Here is a 25,429-nt window from a genome sequence, read left to right as displayed (position 1 = left end):
GATCGTAAAAAATTAAATTAAGCGAATTTACTTTAAAATCGTTTTACTTTAACACGACTTACCTTAAATATGGGGTAAAACTTTCTTGTTGATTTGAACAATTCGCACGCTCGGTAATCGAAAATAAAGAAAAAATGAAAATCTTTTTGAATTTTTTGAAAAATTTATATCAAAACACACACAAAATATTTTTGATCTTTTCATTTTTCAAATAGAAATTTAAAAACAGAAAAACTTAACAAACTAAAATGCATAAAGCATTGCAGTTTTTGTGAGTTGGAGTAAGGAATCATATTGACTTATAACGTCCCATACGACACTTCAATTTTAACCTATTATGTACGTAATCCGACGATGATTGCAGATATAATTTCCCTCTTAAACTTTACACAGATCTTTCGGTAGCTTTACGATATGTTTTAATTGTTCAATTAAGCACGAATCATATGTGGACCCCACCAATCAGACATAATTATTATATCTCTTATACAATGAGTTTCACATGTACGTTTTTCTCTTTTCTATAGAATTCGATTAACTGTGACTCATGCAAAACTAATAAAAAGAAAATAAAATAGATTGGTTAAAATTTACCCTTAAGATCGGTATTACTAGACGAAGAAAATGTTCCATTTTAACAAAATAAAAAGATAAAAATAAGTTGAAGTTGTATAAGGCCTTAACAATCAAGTCGGATAATACTGTATTATCACGCGAAGAAAGCCCAAGGCTTTATACGAAATACCAAAAAATAAAGCAGAATATCTAAATCTTAACCCTCATGTCGGATAGTCTTATCGGACAAGAGAGGATTCAAGAGTGGAACAAAAATAAAGAAAAAATAAATTTGAATTTCTATGCAAAATGAAATAAGAAAATAAGCTGAATTTCTTTGCTAAATTAACGCATGCACGCACAGTATTCTATAAAACTTTTGATATTTCAAATTAGATATTAACTATGCATCAAGATATTATACCACTAGATTCAGCAATTTTTTATGTTTATATCTTTTCAGCACCTATATAATCTGTCAAGCCTATCTTACATATGATATGATTGGTCTTATGGCAATTTTCAGTCCAAGTTATTCATGTGCTAGGTCCGTTAAGTCAATGTACTATCATTTTTCCTTTTTGCATCAAGTATTCATTTTTGAGGAGTAGATTTTTCAATGTTTTTAGATTTTTCTCGTATTTGAATGTTTTTGGGTTTTATCTGTACAGACAGAAAACACAATATTTTTTGATTTTTTTCTGGATTTTCTCCCCCCTAAAACAAAAATATTAAGAAATTAAAACAAACGAAAAACTAGACAAACCTAAAATGATTAACCAAGCGTTTGAATTTCTTTTAATGTTTTTAAAACATTAATAACAAGCAAGTATTGAAAATGCATTTTATCAAAGGCTTTGGTAAAAAGGTCAGCTTTCTGAAAATTCATATGTATCTTGTCAATACTGATTAATTTCTTTTTAAAACAGTCACGGATAAAATGATACCGTATATTGATGTATTTAGTTTTCCAGTGTTGAATGGGATTCTTGGTTATACTAATAGTAGCAAAATTATCAATAAATATGGGAGTAGTAAGAAACTTCAAACCGTAATCGCAGATGCTGCTGGATTCACAAAACCTGTGAACAGCAATTTGAGGCTGGCACGTATTTGGCTTCGGCGGTTGAAGTAGAGACCGTTCTCTGGTTCTTACACTACTAGGAAACAAGCCGGTTTCCTAAGAATTTGCATCTCGTTGTAGTAGATTTGAAGTTAATCTTGCATCCTCCGTAGTCCGAGTCGGTGGAAGCTGTTAGATCGAAACATCGTCCTTGGATACCATAATCTGATGTCAGGATTACCCCTCAGATAGTGCAATATACGCTTCACAGCTGCCATGTCAGTCACTCAGGGACTCGACTGATACCTGCCACACAAGCAAACAGCAAACATAATGTCAGGACGAGACGCAGTTAGATACATAAGACACCCAATCATAGCTCGATAAAAGGTTGGATCAACGGTATCCTCCAGTTCATTCGGTGATAAATTGTGACCCACGAGAAGAGGTGTCGAGAGGATCTCTCCGGCAGAGATCTTGAAACAGGCTTACTTTTCAATTGGGTCACTATGCCCAATCTATGATTTCTAAACCGGCGCAGCTTGTTTTATTTAGTTATTATTATTACCATATGTTACTTATCTTATAATTTCCCTTTTATTTAGCCTACATGAAAAACAGCTTTGAGTTGGTTATTCTTTTGTTTCTATGTAATGGACCATGAAATGCAAGTGATGGCAGTTGAATTTTCCTAAATTTTGGTTTACTTCGTAAACTTCTTTCCATTGCTTGTTCTTACATTGGCTAGTTAGAACTGTGATCTTCGGATATCCAATTATTAGCTTGTGGTGAGACTATATTAGGTTAATTATTGGAACTGCCCTACGGGTTGAACATGTGGTAAGACTGTATCACATCCGGTTCATAGTTCATTAGGTTTTTATACTCGTTTATACAACAATATATAAATTCTGGTGGCTGCATATGTTGGACCCAGATGGTATCGTTTTTGGAAAGCAATGCCAAAGGTGAATCGGAGCTCGTTCTCATTGTTCCCTACGGTGAAGGCTTCTAGGGTTGGACGAGCGTAGTGACAAATAACTATGGTTTTGGTTATTAAAGATATTGAAAGTAAAGATAGTCAACATTCACAACTCAACTAATTGATGTATTTATATACGATAATATATATTTTCCTTATTTGGTGTAAATCAATTCCTAGTCTATAGGAAACTCTCTGTATAAATATTTGTATTGTAATACAACTAATTACACATTCATACAATTTCAATTCCTTATATGGTATCATCCAGGTTCCTCTCTAAACCCTAATCGCCGCTCACCGACTCAACCTTCTTCCACCTGCAAATGTCTACCAATAGCAGTCAATTAAGCTCTAACTCCCCTCTATATCGACCATACCTCTGTCAACACCATCTCTCACACTTGTGAAATTCCCTTCCACCCTAAAACTAACTTCCACAAATTACCTTGGCTGGAAAACTCAGATTGAAGCATTTCTCCATGGCTTAGATCTTTACAAGTTCATTGATGGTTCTCATCCTGCTCCCACCAACACCATTACTGCAGTCGGCGCCACCATTCCACAAGCCGATTATTCGGCTTGGTTTCGTCAAGATCGGTTACTCTTCGGGGCACTTGTTGGTACTCTATTCGTGCCAATGGTTTCCCTTGTTACCAATGCTTCTTCATCCCTTGAAGCTTGGCAAATCCTCTACAAAACCTTTGCTTCACCATCCCGTGGTCACATAAAACAACTCCAACACCATCTCAAGCAATGTTCCAAACAACCCGATCAAGCTATTACTGATTACATGCAAGCCATCAAAAGCATTACTGATTAACTTGCAATCCTAGGCAAGAAGATGGATCCTGAAGACATCAACGATGTTATTCTTGCCGGCTTAGATCCAACCTTTTATAAACCCATCATAGAAGCAGTTCATGCTAGAGATACTACTATTTCCTTTCATGAACTGCATGAAAAACTAATCAACCATGAACTTGAACTTCTTCAAGCATCTGGCACTACCAAATCCCTACACCAACCTGCCTCTGCCTTTGCAGCTCATACCCGACCAACCTCAAACCATCGGTCCTCTTCAAAACCTTGGTCGTCTCGCGCACCTAATCCATCACCGGGCCTGCTACCTACTCCCAATAACGCTGCCACACCTAAACCATTCTTGGGAAAGTGCCAATGTTGCTTTAATAAAGGTCATACACTTGCTAACTGTAACATGTTGAAACAGTTATATCCAAAGGTTGTGCTCCCCACATATCAAAGGCATCCCAATACAAGTCAACCACAAGCATATCTCATGGGACTCACAACTAACACAACATCGGACAAACCTTGGCTATTCGACAGTGGGGCTTCACATCACATCACAAATGACCTAAACGCTATGTCTCTACACACCCTATATGACGGTACCGAGGAACTCGTTATAGGTGATGGTTCGTCTCTTCCTATCACTCATGTTGGTTCTGTTATTCTACATTTTCCAAATATCTCTTTCAAATTAAACAATGTTCTTTGTGTTCCATCTTTGTCTCGTAATATAATCTCTATATCTCAGTTATCTCTAGACAATAATGTACTAATTTAGTTTTTTTTTTGTGCATTTTGTCATCAAGGATTGCCAAACCAACGTCCCCCTCCTCCACAGAACAAGTAGTCATGGCGTCTACGAGCTCCGTCCTATCAAATCTCATCAAGTTTCTCCATCCAGACAAATAAGGCTCTCCTTTGGCATCATCGCCTCGGCCACCCTCATTTTAAAGCATTACAACACTTATCTACTTTTGTTTCATCAATTAGGAATTCTCATGATTCATGTAATTCTTGTTGCATAAATAAAAGTCATAAACTTCCCTTTCATTTGTCTACACTTTCATCAATTGCTCCATTACATTTATTGTTTTCTGATGTATGGTCGTCTCCGGTTCAGTCATTTGATGGATTTAAATATTATCATATTTATTGATCATTTCACCAAATACATATGGATTTATCCCCTTAAACACAAATCCGACTCTCTCACTACATTCATTCGTTTTCAAAAATTAGTTGAAAACTATTTTCAAGCCAAAATTAAATAGTTATTCTCAGATAACGGTGATGAATATATCAAATTAGCTTCTCACCTTGCTTCTTGTGGTATTTCTCATCTTACCTCTCCACCTCACACTCCCGAACACAATGGCTATGCCGAACGTCGTCATCGGCACATTGTTGAAACCGGTTTAGCCTTACTATCTCATGCTAAAATACCACTAACGTTTTGGCCCTTTGCCTTCACCACAGCAACATACTTAATCAACCGTCTTCCCTCCTCTACGCTAAAAAATGACTCTCCCTTCTATCATTTGTTTCACAAACTACCAAACTATGAAAAACTTCGTAGTTTCGGTTGTTTATCTTACCCTTGGCTTCGTCCTTACACGAACCACAAACTACAACCTCGTTCCAAACAATGCATTTTTTTGGGTTACTTATCAACTCAAAGTGCATACCACCTTCTTGATCCTCTCACCAATAAAGTTTACACTTCACGTCATGTACACTTTGTTGAATATATTTTTCCTTTTGAAACCTTAACTCAAACACCCACCGCACCTGTTCCGAATCCGGACTCATGGTTACCTATCACCTTTAATCTTATTCCTTTAACAAAGCCATGCACCCCAACATTAAATACCAATTCTACCCCCTCGATCCCCACTCACCAAAACCACCAGCATGAGACATCTCACACCACTCCATTCTCACCAAATACTTCCACTAACTCAACCACAACACCCAACATTCAACCAAACACTCAAACAGAACCCAATACCCAAACTGTCCCTCCCATACCTCTGACCGAAAACAATATTCATATGAACCCTCAACCTGAAAATACCAATGACATCGACCCTACTTTACAAACCATCCCTCAAACTGAAACTAATCACCACATCATTCCCGAACCAGTCACCAAAAATACCATTCCCAAACCAGTCACAAAAAATAGTCGCCCCTCTACTCGTACTCAACGCAAACCAAACCCAAAGTATCATAACTTAGATTTTGTTCTCTATCATACCACTACACAACCTTTTCCCGAACCCTCCACCATCACACAAGCCTTGAAACAACCATCATGGCGAAAGGCCATGCAAACTGAGTACGAAGCCCTCCTTCATAACAACACTTGGACTCTTGTTTCTCCCGAGTCCGTTCCTAATATTGTTGGATGTAAATGGGTCTATCACACAAAATTTAAACCTGATGGTTCCGTTGATCGCCTCAAAGCTCGTCTTGTTGCTAAAGGTTTCCATCAACGCCCCAGCTTGGATTACATAGAAACATTTAGCCCGGTAGTGAAACCAACCACTCTTCGTCTCATTCTTTCTTTAACCGCTTCCAATGATTGATGTCTTCGACAATTTGACATCAACAACGCCTTTCTTCAAGGAACGCTCACCAAGACCGTGTATATGTCTCAACCACCCAGCTTTGTCGACTCATCTTTTCCCAACCATGTTTGCAAACTAAATAAAGCAATCTATGGTCTTCGCCAAGCCTTACGTGCTTGGTACGAAGAACTCAAATCATACCTTCTATCGCTTCATTTCCAACCAACAATTTCTGATTCATCTCTATTTGTTAATCACTTAACCAGTTCTCCTCTATATGTTCTTGTCTACATCGATGATATTATTATCACCGGTCTGAACCCCTCTCCGTTGCCTCTTTCATAAAATCTCTATCCTCTCGCTTCTCTCTCAAGGATCTTGGTACTTTATCTTACTTCCTTGGAGTAGAAGTTTTACCTCATTCTAGTGGTCTTTTTCTTTCTCAAGCAAAATACATCCTTGATCTCCTAAATAGACCCAATATGACTGATTGTAAGCCGACCGCCACACCTATGGCCTGCTCGGTTCCACTCACCATTGGAGACAGTGCACCAATACCCAATCCTACAGAATATCGCACAGTTGTTGGAGCTCTACAGTATCTGTCTCTCACTCGACCCGATGTTGCGTTCACATTCAAAAAATTATCACAATTTATGCACTCTCCAACACATAATCATTGGGCTGCCCTTAAACATTTACTAAGGTACTTACATGGCACAATTCATCATGGGTTACTTATTAAATGCCACTCCCCGTTACAATTGCATGCTTTCACCGATGCCGATTGGGCGGGTGACAAGCATACCTACCGAAGCACATCTGGTTACATTGTATACCTTGGTTTCAACCCGATCTCTTGGAGTTCAAAAAGGCAGCCCACGTTGGCCCCGCTCATCTACCGAAGCTGAATTTCGGGCAGTTGCATCCACCACTGCTGAGCTACAATGGCTTACGTCCCTCATATCTGAGCTCGGTTATCAATCTATTGTCACACCCACCATTTATTGTGACAACCTAAGTGCGACACATTATTCGGCCAATCCGGTTTTCCATTCCAAGATGAAACACCTAGCCTTAGATTTTCACTTTTTCGTGAAAAGGTTCAACAAGGTTCTCTACGGGTCACTCATATTGCGGGAGATGATCAGCTTGCGGATGCACTAACCAAACCTCTACTAAAATACCGTCATCAATTCCTATTGTCCAAGATTGGTCTCATTCCGAGATCGTCCATCTCGCATATTAAAGATATTGAAAATAAAGATAGTCAACATTCACAGCTCAACTAATTGATGTATTTATAGAGGATAATATTTTGTTATATTTTCCTTATTTTGTGTAAATCAATTCCTAGTCTATAGTAAACTCTCTATATAAATATTTGTATTGTAATACAACTAATGACACATTCATACAATTTCAATTGTTTCACGTTATCTCGTGCAAAAACCTAAATCCCATCCACATTATTGGGCTGGGCTTAAATGTTTATATACATAATAATGCCAACAATATCTAATAATAACCTTTTCAACTTAAAGAATATCCACGTATTATCGGTGCAACATTTAGTTCATGTTATTTGACGCAAAACACGTTTAAAAGGTTATTTGCTTATAGACAAGTGGTCATCACTTTTCCTGGGGGACAAGGTCGTAGTTGAAGAAAACTACTTAGAGTAACTTGTGTGCATGTATTTTCAACGTCAAATATCTATTAAAAAATTATTAAATGAACTGTAAAATTGCTAAGAATCTTTTGGAAAGACCGAGCTAAGATATAAATATAACCTTCCACTTCTTGAAAAGTCCATTGGAAATTTAGAATAAGAATACTTGAAGAATAGAATATGAAGCCCCACGCATAACAAGGACACATGAATCACATATATGCTTCCGCAGATATCATAAATATGCTTCCATAGCAAAGTGATTCGTTACAATCCAACTTTTGCCTTCGTGTCACCATCAACTTTTGAAACTAAGCTAATCTGTGGAACCTAAAACATTACGTTTTCTCCACGTACATTATCCTTACAAATCCTATATATATCTCCTTATGCTCAACAACATTTCACACAACCAACTACACAGTGTCTTCAATCTAAGTTGAGTGCATAAAGATGGACAGAGTGAAGATAATGGTTTACGAGAGGCCCGTGGTCATCTTTAGTAAAAGTTCTTGCATCTTGTCCCACAGTGTCAAATCCCTCTTTAATGACTTCGGTGTAAGCCCTAGTTACTATCTACGAGCTTGATGAGATAGCAAGAGGACATGAAATTGAGCATGCACTTTCTGGGCTTGGGTGCAACACTCTCCCCACTGTGTTCATCGGTGGTGAGTTAGTTGGCGGAGCTAACGAGATAATGAGTCTTCAACTCAAGAGGGGTTTGAAGCCAATGCTCATCATGGCTGGAGCTCTTTGGGTTTGAAAAAAAAAATAATTTCAATAATGTAGCAATATTGAGTCAGTAAAGCAAGCATGATATTGCAAACACTTCAAAATTTAGAAACATGATTATATGAGGGAAGTATCATATGAGAATACAAGACTACTAGCTAGAACTAGGTTAATTTTGTCCCCGCTATCCTCTAATTTTTGTTTCTAACTCATGTAGTAAGGAACATAATATGCAAAAGAAATTTGAAATTTACGATACTTTGTTTTGGAAAACAGTGGTTTATATATTGAAGAAACGCATCCAAGACACCGATCCAGCGACATCAAGGATTTATATATCATGAAAAATCGCCGAGGGAATGTTACCCTTCGATGATAACTACCCTAATTTAGGGTTATACAATGTTATATAATTAACAAAAAAATATATGACAAACTAATTAAAGTCCTTAGACAAAAATAGAATTTAGACTAACAAGCCTTTCATTATAAAGATATACTTGATTTGATCCCATTTTAAAGAATTAAGAACACCCTTTTTGAAACTTGAAGAACAAATTGAAGCTCATATAAGATTAAGGCTGCGTTTAAAGGTTTCTATTGTGTGTAGCAAGTCCAATAATTCACATTACATCAAAAGTTACACCATTTGGACTCAGGGCATACCTAGCCCTTTTTAGGGGGCGACCACCCATCTTAAAAAATAATATTCGTCTAGTGTTATACATATGTAAAAATCAATATTACCTCCCATTAAAATTAATGTTAAACCCCTGATGGCCCATATGAAAAATATCGTTGGGTCTGTCATTATTTGGAACGTTTCACTAAATAATGAATGTGGAATCTAGTTACACTAGCTATATGCATTACGTGTATCCTAATGATGTTAATTTCACTTGAAATATTGTATCTATGCATTTATCACAAGAATCCATCCAATTGTCATACATATTTTCTATCATGTTTAATGTCATTGTTCATGTATTTAATGGAACGAGCGACTTGTAAAACTAATCTCTAAGTATGCGTAGAAGTTATACCCTTGTATAAACACATGTTTTTGTTAACTAAATTATAATATCTATCTATATATATAATTGTCTAAATAAAAATCATATGTGTCGCGATGTGGTTGCTCCCACTCCCTCTCGGGCCACCATATTGCTTCATTCCTGAATGGTGACTTATGTGTTTGACCCAAATTCGCCGGTATGGGTCTTACCAAACCTGGTTCATCCTTAAACGGTTATAACTTCTCATTTATTTTTAATACATTTCATCATCAAACAATAATTTTCGCCGGTCATCACCACACCTGGATAATTCTTAAATGGGTTATAGTATCTCAATTATTTGAGAAACCCCTTAATTATCAAACAATAATTTTCACAGGTCATGGGTATCACCAAACCCGAATAACCCTTAAACGGGTTATAAGATCTCATTTATTTGCGAAACCCTTTTAACATCAAACCTTAATATAATTTCTCTCATCTACATATTCCCTGTCGCCGGTCTATCATCTCCATCACCGGTTTACTTATGATTACCACCCACCATCATCAACCTCCTCTCTCATGCATCAACCACCATGGTAACCTATATTAATCGCCCATTTTTCATAAGATAAATATTTGTGTTCATGTTTGTTCGTTTTAAAAATCATCATTTGAATTTAATAATAATAATAATAAAACTGAGGGGTTGAACGGAAACACCAACATATGGTTGAAACTAGGCTAGCTATGTTATTCAATGCTAAATTACCACCATCACTTTGGGTTGATGCATTTTTATCATTTGTATACATCATTAATCGATTACCTACTCTTGTTCTAAACGGAAAGTTGCCCTCTCAATTATTGTATAACCACACTCCCACGTATGCTCCCTATGTGCATTTGGTTGTTGGGTGTATCCGTTTTTATGTGACTATGCCCCGAATAAGCTTGCACCACGAAGCTTACCTTGCATTTTCATCGGTGTAGCCCCAAATTCAAGGGTTATCGGTGTTTGGACCCATGCACATCTCGTGTTTATGTTACACGGCATGCTAGGTTTGATGAAACTTGCTTCCCATTTAATAAATCAACCACTACCAACCCTATGACCACAATGAACTATCCACCTTTCTTGATATATCCTTTAATAATGACACTTCACAATCACAACAAACATTACTACACACCCCACCACCACCTCACATGAATCCTCCATGCAACATTTGCATGCATGATTTCCCCATACATGATAATGTCACTTCTATCACTTCACCTTCCTCCGATTCATCCACTCCTGAATCTTCTTTAACAGACTCCTCTGATGCATCCCCTACCTCCACCGACTCGTCAGGATCACCACCATATTCTCCTCGTCAGGATCACCACCATCCACTCCCTCATCCTCGAACCCACTCCTCCACCACCGGCTTTACCAACCCATCCAATTATCACAAGTGACAAGTCCGGGATCTTTAAACCTCACCATCAAGCCGACTTATCTCATACTTTCTCTATACCACTCTATCAGGCGCTTTTTGCGACATCTGATCCCAAAACTTACAAAACGGCATCCAAGGAAGACAAATGGGTTCATGCTATGAGTCGTGAACTAAATGCTCTTCACCGAAACAACACTTGGACGTTGGTTCCGCGACCACCTAATTGCAATATTGTAGGTTCTAAATAGCTCTACCGCACCAAATTCCATTCCGACGGTAATATTGAATGTCATAAAGCCCGACTCGTTGCTCAAGGGTTTGGCCAAGTTCATGGACTAGATTATTCACACACATTTATTCCATTTGTTAAGGCCACCACCGTGCATACCGTCTTGGCCTTGGCGGTCATTAATCAATGGAAGCTTCACCAACTAGATGTTAATAACGTTTTCCTTCATGGCCATCTAATGGAAATTGCGTTTTCATGGAACAACCCCCGGGCTTTATTAGTCCTCAGTTCCCAAACCATGTGTGTAAGTTAAACAAAGCCATCTATGGGCTCAAACAAGCACCTAGGGCATGGTTTGATTGCCTAGGTTCCTTTCTTATTCATAATGGCTTTAGATGTAGTCTTGCCGACCCGTCTCTCTTTATATTCCACAAAGATTTCTACATTTTATATCTTTTGGTCTATGTCGATGATATCATCTTAACCGGAAATCAATCTAATGCCCTTACCACCTTTATCGTCTGTCTTCACAAAGTATTTGCCTTTAAGGATTTAGGGAAACTCAACTACTTTCTTGGGCAGAAGTTACCTACACCTCAAATGGACTCTTTTTAAATCAATCTAAATATACTAATGATATTCTAACCCATGCAAAGATGTTGGATGCCAAACCGGCGCTGACACCTTTGAGCACAAATGTTTCGTTTGTTTATACAGGTGAATTATATTCTAACGTCACTCATTATCGGTCTATTGTGGGAGCTCTACAGTACTTAAAGATTACTCAGCCAGACATTTCGTATGCTGTTAACCAAGTCAGCCAGTTTTTACATGCTCCAACTATTGCTCACTATCAGGAGGTCAAACGCATTCTTCGATACCTTAAAGGCACTTTAGCATTTGGACTTCACGATAGTCGCCCTACTCACATTTCTCTCCTTGTCTACTCTGATGCTGACTGGGCTAGATGCTTGGAAACTTGTCGTTCCATTTATGGCCACTCTATATTCTTGGGTGGAAATCTTATCTCTTGGAGCGCAAAGAAATAGCCCACCATTGCCCACTCTAGTTGTGAATCTGAATATTGGGCTATGGTGAATATTGCTGCAGAAATTGTATGGATAACTCACTTATTACAGGAATTGCATGCGTTACCTCCTGATCGTCCAACTATCTTATGTGACAATCACGGTGCTTTGTTTCTCACACAAAATCCTGTCTCATAAAAGAGCAAAGCACATTGATCTTGACTACCACTTCATATGTGAGCTTGCTTCCTCTGGAAAGTCATACACAAAGTTTGTTCCAACCAAGCTTCAGGTGGCAGATATATTTACAAAAAGTCTTCCAAATCCTCAGTTTATGCACTTCCGTCACCTGCTTCGCATTGGTCCGCCACTCCGCTTGAAGAGGGATATTAGATGATGTTTCATATTCCTCTATGGTTATTGTAATTTATTAACCTTTATTGTAATATGCATGTTTATATATTGTATCTCATCCTCACATTGAGGATCATTCAAATTCAACATTTAATACGGTTGATATTTCGTTTCAGAAATGTTCACTCGGGTATTGATGGAACTTCCAAACACTTACGCATTCAAAGCCCAAAATATGATGGCATCGGACAAGAAATTCATGCATCATCGCTCATATCTTAAGTCTAGCTGCCCTAAAGAAAAAGGATCATAATACGAATTAGGTGTCAAGTTATGTGCCTAATGATATTAACCACATGGATTATGCTTAAAAGTGATAACTTTACATTAAAGTTTCTAATTCATCCACGTGCGTAAATCATTACTTGCATAAACCCACCGTACACAAGTTCCACTTTTTTGTTGATATAGTTTATTTGTATTGTTTCAAATAAGATTAGATCAGATGTAAAGTTTATTAAAAACGTCCCAATGGCCAAGCACCAGCAAAACAATTACAGCATAATTACGCAATGTGTCGCAAACAAACGTTCACATTGTATAATTTTTTTAGTGTTTTATGAAAGTCATTGTGATCGAAGTGGAAAGAAAAAATTATGATAAACGTATAAAAAGTAAGGTTGAGTTACTCAACAAATGTTTACAAAAATAAGAAGTGTGAGAATACTTAATTGATTGACATCTATGAAGTAGAGATCAAAGGGGGAAGGAAATAAAAGTTATTAACACATATTCTCTCTCTTCACATATAAGACATATGTCAAATTTCCAATTTTTTTAAAACATTTATAACTTTTATTATGATGTTTAAAAAATATCACCATAAAAACTAGCGTTTTGTTAAAATATAAGTATGACTTTGTTATATAAAAATTAAAACAAAAATCGAGTTATTGTGTCTTTTATCTTGTCATGTGTCTTTCTACTCAGCATTGTGTTTTTTAATATTAATAAAACCGTTGTGTAATCTCATCTATATATATATATATATAATTGCCTACATAAGAATCCTGTGTGTCGCGATGTGGTTGCTCCCCACCCCCTCTCGGGCCATCAGATTGCTTCATTCCTGAATGGTGGCTTCTTATGCGTTTTACTCGAATTCATAGGTATGGGTCTTACCAAACTTGGATAATCCTTAAAAGGGCTATAGCATCTCATTTATTTATAAAACCCTTCATCATCAAACAATAATTTTCGCGGGTCATGGGTCTCACCAAACCCGAATAATTCTTAAAAGGGTTATAACATCTCAATTATTTGTGAAACCCATTAATCATCAAACAATTATTTTCATGGGTCATGGGTCTCAGTAAACCCGGATGACCCTTAAACGAGGTATAAGATCTCATTTATTTGTGAAACCCTTTTAACATCAAACCTTAATATAATTTCTCTCATCTATATTTTCCCCGTCGCGGGTCTATCTGCTACCAGTTTACTTATGATTACCATCCGCCATCATCAAGCTCCCCTCTCATGCATCAGCCACCATCGTAACCTACATTAACCGCCCCCTTTTCATAAGACAAATATTTGTGCTCATATTTGTTCGTTTTAAAAAAGATCAGCATATTCGTGTTTGTTTATGTTTGTTCGTTAAAAATCTAAGAAACCTACACATCTCAATTGAAAAAGCCCTAATGTTAAACAAATATAATTAACGTAACAAACTACTATATACGTATTAAATTAAAGAGTAAAGTGCCAAAATCGTCCCTGAGGTTTGTTTATTTATGCAACTTTCGTCCAAAATTTTATTTTTGTGCAACTGGACCATCGAGGTTTGTCAGTTGTTGTCAATATCGTCCAAATTGCTAACTCCGTTAGAATTTCAGCATTAAGTGAAGGGCAAAACCGTCTTTAGTCATTTTCTTTATTTTGTTTGCATTATTTTAATAGGTGCCATCATAATCAACATCATGTATACCATCATCATCATCTAGCCGTCATCAATTCATTATCCTCTCTGCCCTACACCCACCACCATCACCACCACAACCTAATCACATTTGAGTCCTTAACATCACTCAATTACTTGCTACTACCAGCTTACCATCGGCAAGTACCCACTACAACCTCAGCTGGCCCACCATTCTTCTCCAACTACCACTGCCTCTACTCTTCATCTTACCCTAATTTCAATGCCCCGAGTTTAAAAACAAAAAATCAATTCAAGCGACCGACAATGACACCGATCGGAGATCTTGTCAATCGTTTATCCGGAGATGCTGCAAATACAAATCAATCACGAAATTTTGCTAATCTTTTTTCCGACGATGGTGTATACATGTGTGGCGAGGATGATGGTGGTGGTGCACTAACCGTAAAATCGGAGAGACACATGGGACGCCCAGATATGGAGATGGATGATGGGTCTGTAGCATCAAATCTTAAAAAATTAGATGAATTAAATATTATATCTCGAAGAACATATTGGTATTCACTTTATGGATCTTTGTTTAATCACACTTTGAATATTCTAATTGTATAAAGAAATTTGAATGATTACAAGTCTAGTTTCAAAAAAGATGAAAGATAATACATTTTTCTATTTGGGTTTTCATATTTGTTTTGCTTATAATAAGAAAAAGTAAGGGTGGCAAAACAAACTCATTTGGGTTGTTTTGGGTTAATTTGGATAACTTTTAAAATTGAGATAAGTCATGATGGATCAAAAGAATTTTACAAGAAGGTCAAGGTGGGTTAGGAAAATGTTAGTGACTTTTGGTTATAGGTTAGAATGGGTTTGTTTATGGGTTAGAATGGGCTAAAGCAAGTTTTATCCAATTTTATTTCAAACAAAACCCACGGAACCGAATAGAAACCGAGAAATCGAAACCGTAGTCGAAACCAAACCTATACCGAAACTGACCAAAATGAAAAAAAGCTAAACCGAAACGAGAAAAAAACCGAACCTGAACCGATGCAAAACCAAGTTTTTTTTTTAATGAACGAGGAAGACGGGGGAAACATTTTAGTTATTTTACTTTTTGCGTTTTCGATTTATATTTTGAGTTATTATTTTTTTATTAATATTTTTGAATATTTTTTTGAGGGGTTTTTGAATCCTTTGTATTTTAACCTTTACTTAGTTCAATAGGGGTTAACTTTACCCATCTTGACCTATATCCATCATAAGCCGAATGAAACCGAAAAATCGAAACCGAACAACAACCGAAAAATTGAAACCGAATAGATACCAAAACGAAAAAAAAGCAAAAATGAACCGAAAAAAAAACCCGAGCCTAAACCGAGACATAACGAGTTTTTTTTTTATGAATCAAGGACAACGGCGAAGACATTTTTGTTATTTTACATTTTGTGTTTTTGATTTATATCTTGAGCTATTAATTTTTTATTAAATTTTTTGAATATTTTTTTGAGGGGTTTTTGAAACCCTTTGCATTTTAACCTTTACTTGGGTCAAGATGGATTAACTTTACCCATCTTGACCCATACCCATCCTAATCCTCTTTTTTAAAAATCCATCCTGACCCATACCCATCCTGACCCAAACCCATCCTAACCCATCACTCAAATCCAACCCAACCCAACCCACTCATATTGCCACCTTTAAGAAAAAGGATTAATAGCTGGTAGTAATATTGATGATAAAAATTAAGATTTGGTTGTTTTAGTTAAGACTTAAATATTTTCAAAACAATGACTTATTAAAAAATAAGGATATTTTGGTCTTTTAAAAAAAAGTTAACGGATAGTTTGGATAGAGTTAGTGCTTTGGACGATATTGGTAATAGCTGAAAAACCTCGATGGTCCAGTTGCAAAAAAGAAAACTTTTTGGATGAAAGTTGCATTATTAATCAAACATCGGGGACGATTTTGGCTCTTTACTCTAAATTAAAACAAAGCTACGTTAAAAAATAAAATAAATCATTGCAAAATATAAAAATAGCAAAACGATTAAAAACCAAAACCTAAATAAAACCCCCCGTAACACGGGGGCTAAAACCTAGTATATAAATATAATGATAAAATAACAAAAAGTTATATAATACATAAAATACAACGATGAATGCAAATAACACAATAACCCGAAACGTAAAACACAATGGTAAATACATATTACACAACGACCTGAACATAATACACAATGAGCGCGATACTCCTTTTCTCAAATTAAGTGAATGCCACATGTCAATCCCGAAAAAAGATAATGAACGTAATACATAACGACTAAAACACAATGTTAAGTAAATAGACACAATGATGAAAAAAATGATAAGCAGAAATACACAATGACGAAAAAAAAGACACAATGATATAATTTTTGTTTTAACATTTATCTTTAATATAAGTACCAACTGAAAAACATAATAACCAAAACCTACAGCATAATGCATAGAAAACCCACTTGACAAACACAATGACCAACCAATAACACAGCTTATAAAACCCCACTAATTTTTTATTTTTATAAAACAATATGATACTCATATTAAAGATAAAAAATGCTAACTATTATGGTTAATTTTTTTGAAAAAAAATTTCCGTATGGAAAAGTTATTGCCATTTTGAAATGATGGGGAATTTGGCATATGTCTTGCATGTGAAGAGAGAAATTCAACAAATGTGAGCTATTCCATTCATGCGTTTTTCTTCATTTCTTTTCTCTCAAACTAATCACAAATATTCAAATATAAGATCAATGGACTATATTGCTTCTCACACTTCCCATTTTTATGGCCCTTTATATTCTAATTTTATCATAAAAAAATATTATTTAGTTGAAAATGTGAGGAAAATGTTTTAATTTTTACTGTAATTATATGAATTTGGATAGCATGTGGAGCCGGGAAGAGATTATTGTACATCCTCATTATCCCGACAGAAGGCAAACACGAAGCCAATAAATTGCTTTGGTCCGCAATGGCAATAACTAAGATATTGTTGTCCCTTTTATACGTTACAAATACAACCCGTATCATATGAACTTAAAAACCATTATAATTAAAATCAATCATATCACATGAGCCTAAGCGAGTCAACCGGTTTGGTTAATTTAGGGTATGTTTGGCAAAACTAGCTGAAAGATGGTGGCTAGAAGCTGTGCTAGTTGGTAGCTGCAACTTTTTGATATATTTAGATATTTGGCAGAGTAGTTGTAGCTTTTAATAAAATATATAAAATGGCCAAATGGACATAGGTAAAAAAAATAATACTAAATGTATATATCTTGAAATGTTATTTAAGTAATTTCAAATATTAAAAGTTTGTGGCTTTTCAAAACACTACTAGTAGAAGCTTCAAGTTTAAGTTTTTTCTCCTAACCTAAAAGCTTTAAGCTCTTTCAATCAAACAAGGCTTTTTATTGAATACGAGTTTTTTCTTAAAAGTCTAAGCTAGAACTCTTAAAAGCTTCCCAGCAAACATATCCTTAATATCAATATGTTTGCTTGATGGTTAACATCATAATCAAATTATAAAAGTTATAGTTTGTATAAATGAAATAAGTGTAGTGTAAAAATTTAAAAGAACATCTTTTAAAAATTAGTACATTATACGTATAATTTGTTATTTTGTTTAATTAATACATTTGAAATATTTTAAACTAAAAAAGAAATTGAAAGCCCGTAGTAAGAGGTTGTTTGTGTGAGCTTTTCAAATTTGTTTATTTGCTTATTTGATTTTTGAAAATTAAAAGCACTTTTGAAAAATTCTATTTTGAAGCATTTAAATGAGATTTGCCAAACACTTTTTACTTTTTAAAAATCAAATAACTAAATAAGCAAATTAAAAGATCACCCAAACACACCCTAAGTATCTAAGTGATTAGGTAAAAATAAATATGACCTAGTAAAATATTTGAACAACCTATTCCAAGCACCTCGAATCAATATTTTCATATCTAACTTCAAACAAAAGAAGAAAAAGAAATGCTACAAATATGCTTTCTAACAATAAGAAAAAGATGAATAACTGATCACTTTCTTAGAAATTATATTCTTCTAAACCAAATTTTATTATGTATTTTATAGATATAATTACGACTGAAGTGACAGTGCCCTTCACAGTGACTCTATGAGAGCATTCGTAGTGTAGCCCCACGCCCGTTTATCATCTCATGGTGACACCCCAAACACCCAATCGCACCTCATATGTTTTAGTGTTGATGGGCGTTTTTATTCTGCCTGGTTTATGCACGGCTCCATTACCCATGACGTTAAAGAAAGATGCCATTTGATAAAGTACCATGTTATATTAATTAACTTTTTATTAACTTTTACCCCATTTTTTTTTTAAATTTGATATTTGAGTGCATAAATATTTTAAAAATGAAGGAATGCATAAAAAAAATAAATAAAAATTAAAATATGTTATTTTGATATTCAAAACCAAACTTTGTTGAAAGCCCTCCTTTTATGTCTTTCCATTTCAGCCTCTACTTTAAAAACATTTGAACACATCTTCTTCGGTTAAAACCGTAACAGAAAACATTCAAAAAACTGTTAACATGACAACTGTTGATCTTCCACAGGAGGTGCTCCAACTGCTACCTTTTGATCCATTTGAGCAGCTCGATTTCGCAAGAAAAATTACTTCCATTGCGCTCTTTACTCGCACTTCTGCTCTTGAATCCGAATCCTCCGCCCTCCGCCACAAGCTCGCCGACAAGGACCTCATTGTCAATGACCTCCACGCTCAGATTGGCTCGCTTACTACTTCTCTCTTAGACGTTGTTGATAAACTTTCTCGCGCTGAAGAAGAGAAAGTAACTAGTTATAGTCTGAACTTCATTTGGTTTGTTTTGATTTACGCAAATTTGTTGTTATTTATGTTTGTTATCAAGAGGTAAGGAAAAATACTATACCGAAAATGAGTGAAACCATATACTGTTACGTAATAATAATAATTATTATTATTTAGACAATTAAGTTAAAGGAGGAGTAGGTTTATTTATGATATTAGGGGGGAGTTTAATGTAATTTGTTTGGCTATATATGGAGTATTTACGTATGGAATGAATATAAAAGAATATTTGAGTCAATCTCCTTCTATCTTTTAGTTTTCTTCTTCTCCTAGAGTTCTAACCCTATCATATACCTAGGACTACTGGTAAACGGGTTGTATCGGGTGGGTTTGGCGCACGGGTAATGGGTTGGTTCAAAAAAGGGCTAATTTGGTTCAGGTCAGAACAGGTTGGATTAAAAAGTTACAACAGGGAGAAAGTTTAAAAAACTTACGTGCATTTGACCGCATGCGTACCGGCACTGGTAATTTATTTATCAGGAGCTTTTGTTTGATTTTGTTGTTAGGAAGTTTTATTGAAGGAGAATGCATCACTTTCGGAACAAGTTAAAAAGCTCAATCGTGACGTTGCTAAGGTAATTTCAACTGCTTTGTTCTTTTAACTTTAATAGTGAATACATGTATTTCGGATTTGGAAAGCAGTAACAGTTTGAGTTCTTCGATTCTTGCGTTAATCGTTTGCTGAATCTTGATCTTCTAACAACATATGCAGTTGGAGAGCTTCAGGAAAACACTCATGATGTCACTTCAAGAAGAAGAAGGAACCTCTGTGAGCAACTAACTTCCTTCATTCCTTTAATTAAGGATTACATATACAGATTCAAGATTTCTTATATGGTTTAAGTACTAACATATTTGATGCAAGCTTAAGATGGGATTGCAGGCTAAGAACCCTATGGTTGCTGCACCAATACTGCCAGATCATACAAGTTTATCATCCCAGTTAATTTCTGCAGGTTTTTTTAATTTCTAGTTTCAGTTCACATATTTAGTTTCCTTATATGACAAGTTTTACTTTTTAACCCTTTTTCAAGAAAATGATGAACCCGCGCCACTGGCATCTTCAACCGAGTCACCAATAACGAGTCAGTCATCAGATGTACAAAGTTCCCATCAAGATGAGCAAGTAACAGATGGTAAATTTCAGAGATTATTAATTTTCCAGTTATTCTTGAATCTTGATTGATTAATTGATAACATTTCTTAATCAGCTTCAAGAAATCGTGTGTCACCAAAAAAGAGCACGCCTCAGCTAACACCACCTGGGTCCACTCCAAGCTTATCAGTGTCGGGATCGCCAAAAGGAACATCTAAGCCGGTTTCTCCAAGAAGGCACTCAATTACTTTTTCAAGCACAAAAAGCATTTCTGATGACAGATCTTCTGCTTTTTCATCAGCAACCTCAAGCCCGTATAGGTCCATGACAGGTGTGTATGCATTGACCTTTGACTTATACATAGTCAAGAAGATTCAAAGAAAACATTTTATAGATGCCGCTAACGTATACTCATTTGCGCTTGTGTCAGGAAGGACCCGAGTTGATGGTAAAGAGTTTTTCAGACAAGTGAGGTAACATGCATGCTTCCATTGCAATTCTAATGGTTAGCGTCTAAACAAATTGAACAAACACGAACCGAACATATTAACAAACGGGGTTTTCTTGGTTGGTGTTAATTCAATAAGTAAATGATTGTTTATGCACGTTCATTAACACTATAAGCAAACGGTTCACAAACAAACATAACTGAAAATAGATGAACCTATGCAACCAGTTAAAAGTATGTGAACAATTATGTCTTGTGTTGGGCTTAAAAACTTTCAGTTGTAATGGGTAAAATTTGTTTCTGGTGAACATATTAACGAATGAACTTAAACAAACATCAACTAACATAAATGAATGCAAACGAATGGAAATAAACAAATTTAAATGAAGGAACATTCGCGACCATATGTAAGGAACAAGACATGCATTCATGTCCGTTCGGTTCAAGACCTGTTCACTGTCGGTTCGTTTACAGGCCTATTAGTGGTAAAATGTAATCTTCCATGACTGTATTCTTTATACAATTTGATTTATTAAACATGCATACAATGTAATCAATTTCTAAACTATGATTTGAAGTTTTGTCAAGTCCCAGATTGATAATCAAATGCGAAGTTAACGACTAACTCTCGTTTATATTAATCAGAAAATATAACTCTAAAAACTGATTACAAACCTCAAACCTTAACTCGGTTTGACTCTTGATGAACCCTAACTCTGTTGCATCTAGATGAACCCTAACTCGGTACATCTCGTGTGTCTCTAGATGAACTCTAACTCGGTTACACCTCACATCACAATCTATAATGCCTAACATATCTTGGTTTATATAGACTAACCTAACTTGTTAGCCAAGACATTACTAAATATAATAAAATCCTAATTGCAACCCCATAAACCCATTACATATTAATGAATTTCATAGATCCAATAGGTTCAACCCAATCATCTACACGTGACAGACCTGTTAAGTTGGAAATTACTTCCAACATTTTGAATCCATTTGCATCTTATAAAATTTTAGTCATTTTCCCAACTTACTCCCTCCATTCCATGAAAATTGCAACATTTTTCTTTTACTGAGTTCAAGCTAAATATACCATTTTGTAGAATTTGCCCCCTCGTTTTTAACAGTGTTACATTGACTTTGATAAGCTTGTATCTCATCGTTTTACATTTATCAGGGGAAGATTATCATATGAGCAGTTTAGTGCTTTTTTAGCAAATGTCAAGGAATTAAATTCCCACAAGCAAACCAAGGAGGTAAGCGTTCATAAATACTATTGCATTCAACCATTTTAAGTCGCTCCCAAATTTTTTCGTTTTTATTTTCTTTATTTTATGATCTTGTAGGATACCTTACGGTTTGCAGATGATATATTTGGACCAGAAAACAAGGACCTTTACGTAGTCTTTGAGGGATTAATTACTCGCAATGTCCACTAAGAGGACTACACCTTGTTTATTCTGTTCGTGATTTGTAATTTATATGAAGGTATTGAAGTCATTGGCAAGATTAAGGTGGTTAAAAAGAGAAAATGAAGTTGATGATACCTGCATCCTGTTATTGCTATTTGTATTATATTATGTTTGTTCTGTAACTTCTAAGAAATGCTAATGAAAGGTTAAATATAAGGAAAAATCAATGGCATATTGATGATTCGGTACAAAAATGAAACCTTTATTGTGAAATTTCAAGATACTTGAAGCTATTAAAATGAATGAGCCGATGCATGTTACATTGTAACAAAGTTTTGAATTAATAAACTATTAGCTTATATCATTTACCTCTGTATCAAAAAGTTTATTGATCCGCCACTCGTTAGCATTTAGCATGAACGAGTGACGTACTGGTAAATATAACAATATATGTAATTTTTGCAACTGATATCATCAAATGAAATATGTGAGGATATTCGGTAATCTCATCATATATATGACTCTGGAAACCCATTAAGAATGGGGGTTTGGGGTTGTATTCGGCAGTAGAGGCTTCCTCTTATGCGTTTGTGGCCTCGAGAGCCCAATCGTGGGTGCTTCAGGATCACATTTTGCGAGACAGTGGTATATGTGGGATGGATTCTGATTATTCTTGTGCTCTGGCTTGTCTTCGTGATATGATTCCAAGCTTCGATTTTAGCAGTTTCTCTAACAAAGAGACCGCCCCCTCTAAAGCCCAGCATGCATTGACGAGCACTCTTTTTAGTAAAATTGTTCATGACATGGAGTCACACTTTAACATGACAAGCAGACAAAAAGCCATTTTTGAGTGTCTACAAGCACCACATGCTCAAGATTTTCTTCTTGCTATCCCTATAGATGGGTTAGGCCAGCATATGTCTCCAGTGGAGTATCGTAGTATCCTTAAGTATCGCCTTATGATTCCTCTATTTCCGGTTGATGAGATATGTCCTGTTTGTCGTAAAGCGTGTTTAGACTCATATGGGGAACACGCGGTGCACTGTAAAGAGCTCTCGGGGTTCAAGTACCGACATGATCTGGTTAGGGATGTGCTCTTTGATATATTCAGGCGAGCTGGAATTTCTGTTAAGAAAGAAGCACCTGTGAATTTCCTGACTGACCCGTCGGAGGGAAGATCATCTCTTCGACCGGCTGACATTTTGGTGTTTGGATGGATAGGAGGGAAACACGTGTGTGTGGATTTAACAGGGGTTTCTCTTTTGGTGGGCTTAGGGAGTAGTGGTTTCGCGGTCGGTCAAGCCGTATTAAAAGCTGCTTCAGGTAAGGTGGCAAAACATGAAAAGGCGTGTCTTAACAACCAACATGTATTTATTCCTTTTGCTTTTAACACTTTTGGTTTCCTCGCGCCTGAAGCTGTGGAGCTACTTACCCGTGTTCAGCGGGTCATGCATAGTAATGTTATGACTCCAAGATCAGCAAATATAGTTTTTAAAAGATTGGGTTTTGCGATTCAAAAAGGGGTAGCGGCGCAGCTTGTTGCCCGCTTGCCTTCTGTTTCGATGTAATCCAATAAACAATCAAATTTATTGCTTAAAAAAAAAGGCATAGTAGTGGAGTTGGTTGAGGGCATTGCTATCCAGTATTCTACCCCCCTACAAGCAAACTATCTATCTTTTTTTGTTCTGTAAAATGTTTTTATGACATAATTTTATTGTTTTATTATTTTTAATTGCTTGATAAGTTCTTATTTGTTTTTTTTTTTCCTAATTTTCCCCCTTGGTTTTTATTTTTAGTTTTATTCTTTTGATTTCATTTTAGTTTTTTTTATTAATTTTAAAAATACTTCCTATATCTGTTTTTTTTATTACAGTAACACTTATTTATTTAGTATGTTTTTATTTTTATTTTACTATTTTTATTATTCTTTATAATTATTAAACAATTTTGTTTTTTACTATAATACTTATTATAATTATTTTTGTTTTGTTATGTAATGGTTCCTTAAATCACCATTATACCGTCATGACGTGCGTGTTTATGTAACCTTTACGCTCTGTTCCCGAGTTTCATTTAACAAGGGAAAGGAAAGGAAATGAAATGATGGAAAGAAAATGTTGTGTTCCTGAGTTTCATTAAAGGAAGGAAAGAACAATAAGTGTGTTTCCGAGTTTCATTAAAGGAAAGAAAGCAAAGGAAAGGAAAATAGAGGGTTTTATAGTGTAAATTCTTTCCTTCCATTTTGGAAGCAATTGAATGGATGGAAAGGAAAGGAAAATGAATGAAAGGAAAGGAAAATGAAAAGAAAGGAAATGAATGGAAATGTTTTCCTTTCCTTTCCTTTCCTTCGTTAAGTGAGCTCGAGAACACAGTGTTAAACTCAATTTGATGTAACTTCCGGTTGCAATGAGTTCCAAAATTAGAAGGTAAATCGACCATCACGATAGGAGATTATGGTCAACGACATTCCATGACGGCTATAATATTCTTGGCATAGAGCTGAGCTAGCTGGCTTACGGAGAACTTTTCTCGGATAGGTATGACGTGAGCTAATTTGGTTAGACGAGCAACGATCACCCAAATACTATTGTTGGGGTTTTGAGGGTTGGAAGCTAGTGATAGAGTCCATTGCAATGTATTCCTACTTCCAAAGGGATATGAGGTTGCTCGAGCAAAGCAAATGGCTTTTGATGCTCGGCTTTAACCTTAGAACACATGACATTTAGATACATATAACGCGATATCTTTTCTTAATTCCTAGCCACCAAAAAATGGGACAAAGATCGGCATACATTTTATCCGCACTAAGATGAATAGAGTATCGTGACTTATGAGTTTCATCGAGGATGAACATGTGAAGACCATAACGATCGGGAACCCATAATCGGTTCAAATAATAGAGTAAGTAGTTATGCTTAGTTTCGAGTTATCATTCGTCACCACACGACATCTCTCCGTATAAGCTACCTTCGATGACGAAGACGTGTTAAATGTCAAAGATACGCTATTGAAGGTCGGATTGTATGGTCACATAATTGAGCAAGACGGATTTAACATGACCCTTATGGCTAAGGGAATCGGCCATGACAATCTCTTTCCTAGGTGGTAGCGAACCTCACAGTCGTAATCACTTAACAATTCGGCTCATCGTTTTTGTCTCATATTGAAGTCCTTTTGGTCGAAGATGTGTTGGA

The 25,429-nt window shown here is 35.8% G+C and overlaps 2 pseudogenes across 1 annotated transcript; both read left to right on the top strand.

The window, feature by feature from the left end:
• The first annotated feature begins 8,094 nt into the window (after positions 1-8,094).
• On the top strand, positions 8,095-8,418 carry LOC143594137 (monothiol glutaredoxin-S3 pseudogene; annotated as a pseudogene).
• Positions 8,419-18,956: 10,538 nt separating this feature from the next.
• On the top strand, positions 18,957-22,280 carry LOC143594126 (uncharacterized protein At4g15545-like; annotated as a pseudogene). Its single transcript, XR_013146267.1, has 8 exons — positions 18,957-19,235; positions 19,780-19,848; positions 19,986-20,042; positions 20,157-20,229; positions 20,308-20,700; positions 20,800-20,842; positions 22,001-22,079; positions 22,170-22,280. The product of XR_013146267.1 is annotated as an uncharacterized protein At4g15545-like (transcript).
• The last annotated feature ends 3,149 nt before the right edge of the window (positions 22,281-25,429 follow it).

This window comes from Bidens hawaiensis, unplaced genomic scaffold (genome assembly GCF_021521415.1).
Source record: "Bidens hawaiensis isolate Kalapana, Puna unplaced genomic scaffold, B.hawaiensis_p1.1 tig00001692_1, whole genome shotgun sequence".
Taxonomy (NCBI): Eukaryota; Viridiplantae; Streptophyta; class Magnoliopsida; order Asterales; family Asteraceae; genus Bidens; species Bidens hawaiensis.
This window is presented reverse-complemented; position numbering and strand designations above follow the sequence as displayed.